The sequence below is a fragment of the Tachypleus tridentatus genome, chromosome 5 (assembly GCF_004210375.1).
Source record: "Tachypleus tridentatus isolate NWPU-2018 chromosome 5, ASM421037v1, whole genome shotgun sequence".
NCBI classification, from domain to species: Eukaryota; Metazoa; Arthropoda; class Merostomata; order Xiphosura; family Limulidae; genus Tachypleus; species Tachypleus tridentatus.
Window position 1 is genome coordinate 3,252,793 of NC_134829.1, and position 3,015 is coordinate 3,255,807.

Below are 3,015 nucleotides of genomic sequence, written 5' to 3' on the forward strand. Positions count from 1 at the left end.
CAGTTATAACACAGTTACTACACTACTGTGTAATCGTTTTAAAACAATACTTTACAGTTATAACAGACTTACTACACTACTGTCTAATTGTTTTGAAACAATACAGTTATAACACAGTTACTACACTACTGTCTAATTGTTTTGAAACAATACAGTTATAACAGAGTTACTACACTACTCTCTCTTGTTTCTGATGTTTAAAGAAAGTTAACTCTAGGTATTTGCTCGACTAGTTCCTGATATTCAACTGTTTGCTTGTAAAAACAAGACAATTAATAAGTTAACCAACGCTGTATTTTAGGCTACTCCTAACTGTCTGTAGAATTTCATCACCACCCTTATCAGGAGCCCATGGCCTAAAAGTGTTGAGCACTATTTAGCGACATAGGAAGCAAACCGCAGACCGTTAAATCTACATGGCATGCTAACTCTTTGATCGTTTATGAAGATATACCAATGTAAAAACTAAATAACGTTTCCCCTTCAGTGCTAAATAATATAAATATTATTTTCTCTTTCCAAGTCTCTTTTTCACCATTCTGAGATCATCATAATATTTATCATATTTTTACTTTTTCTGCAAGCCAGAAAATCATATTATAACCACGTCACTCAAGAACATATTAAAACAACATTAAGGCGAGTGCTAACCGTGGACATAGTTTAAATGTGTTTGAGTATGACGTCATCTGAGCTATGAAACACAAAACCACTCAACCATCTAAATATTCACAAAACGGAAGTATTAGTCCAATATTTCTAGCGTTTGAGGAAATAAAAATATAATTGATTCATAGCACTTTGGGTTCGCTGTAAAAACGTCATTCTTAAAATCCGGCGAAATTATAAAGATCAAAATTGTGCATAATTCAAACTTATGTTAGTTTCTCGTTTTATTACACTGTCATTCACATTGTTAGGAATTAATTACACTGTCATTCACATTGTTAGAAATTAATTACACTGATATTCACATTGTTAGGAATTAATTACACTGATATTCACATTGTTAGGAATTAATTACACTGTCATTCACATTGTTATGAATTAATTACACTGTCATTCACATTGTTAGGAATTAATTACACTGTCATTCACATTGTTAGAAATTAATTACATTGTCATTCACATTGTTAGAAATTAATTACACTGATATTCACATTGTTAGGAATTAATTACACTGTCATTCACATTGTTAGGAATTAATTACACTGATATTCACATTGTTAGGAATTAATTACACTGTCATTCACATTGTTAGAAATTAAATACACTGATATTCACATTGTTAGGAATTAATTACACTGCCATTCACATTGTTAGAAATTAATTAAACTGTCATTCAAATTGTTAGGAATTAATTACACTGTCATTCACATTGTTAGGAATTAATTGCACTGTCATTCACATTGTTAGAAATTAATTACACTGTCATTCAGATTGTTAGGAATTAATTACACTGTCATTCACATTGTTAGAAATTAATTACACTGTCATTCTCATTGTTAGGAATTAATTACACTGATATTCACATTGTTGTTAGGAATTAATTACACTGTCATTCAGATTGTTAAAAATTAATTGCACTGTCATTCACATTGTTAGAAATTAATTACACTGTCATTCAGATTGTTAGGAATTAATTACACTGTCATTCACATTGTTAGAAATTAATTACACTGTCATTCTCATTGTTAGGAATTAATTACACTGATATTCACATTGTTGTTAGGAATTAATTACACTGTCATTCAGATTGTTAGAAATTAATTACATTGTCATTCACATTGTTAGGAATTAATTGCACTGTCATTCACATTGTTAGAAATTAATTACACTGTCATTCTCATTGTTAGGAATTAATTACACTGATATTCACATTGTTAGAAATTAATTACACTGTCATTCACATTGTTAGGAATTAATTACACTGTCATTCACATTTCCAAATGTGAAGTAGCTTAAAGAATAAAAATGTTAATTTGCTGTATATTGTTTTTGAACAGTTCTTGGCATAACTATATTACTCAATAATTATTTTTTCAATGGGTGATATAAGCAGCTAAAAATGAAACCCACGGTGGAACACTGTCCACCTTTATAAAGTCCATGAAATAAATTAACTTCGTAGATTAACTTAAACTTCTCCCGTCACCAGGGGCCGGAACTTTTGTTACACCTAATTTTAAAACATTTATTGTCCATAATCTAGAGATGAAAACCTTGACGAGACGATAAACATAAATATTTTGTTTCTGGTATTCATGAACTTTCTAACTTACATCCAAGACAAATAGTTATGATGGCAACCATTATAACTTACAAACTAAACAAGGTAGTAATATATTATGAGACGTACAATAATAGTTTTAAAACGTAGATTCGTAATTTCTAAAGACAACCGTATGCATTTAATTAATGTATCATTTGTTTGTTTGTTATAGAATTTTGACGTAACACTGCAGGAGGGTTATTTATAATTTTAAACCCGTGGTCTTGAGTATTTTAAAAATGTTCATAATATTTCGTGAAACGTCTACACAGCATAATTATTTAATGTTCATATACCTGTATTCTAATTCACTGTGACAACGATCGCTCCAAACTAAATTAGTGAATTCTACCAGAGCCGCCCTCTATAGGCGGCTGTTCATACTAGTAATTTCTAATGGTATTACTCATACCTCATTGAAAAATATTTAAAAAAAACTGAACATTTTCTAAACAAAAAGGAATCCTCAGTAGCCGTGGCGCTTAAAATTATTTTATGCATGAGTAGAATAATACTAGAAGTAAACAACCTTAAAACACTAAAATATTTAGTGAAATAACAATCTTATAAGATCGTTTGTTTCTAACATACATATTCCTTCTATACACTAACATGCGCTACAAAACGTAAATAACGATTATAATAAATTAACCTATTAGACTATTGTTCCCCTTTTTATTAGCTATGTTTCTGTTCGTCATCGATACGAAGGATAATCAAAACATCAGAAGAAAGTAACATTT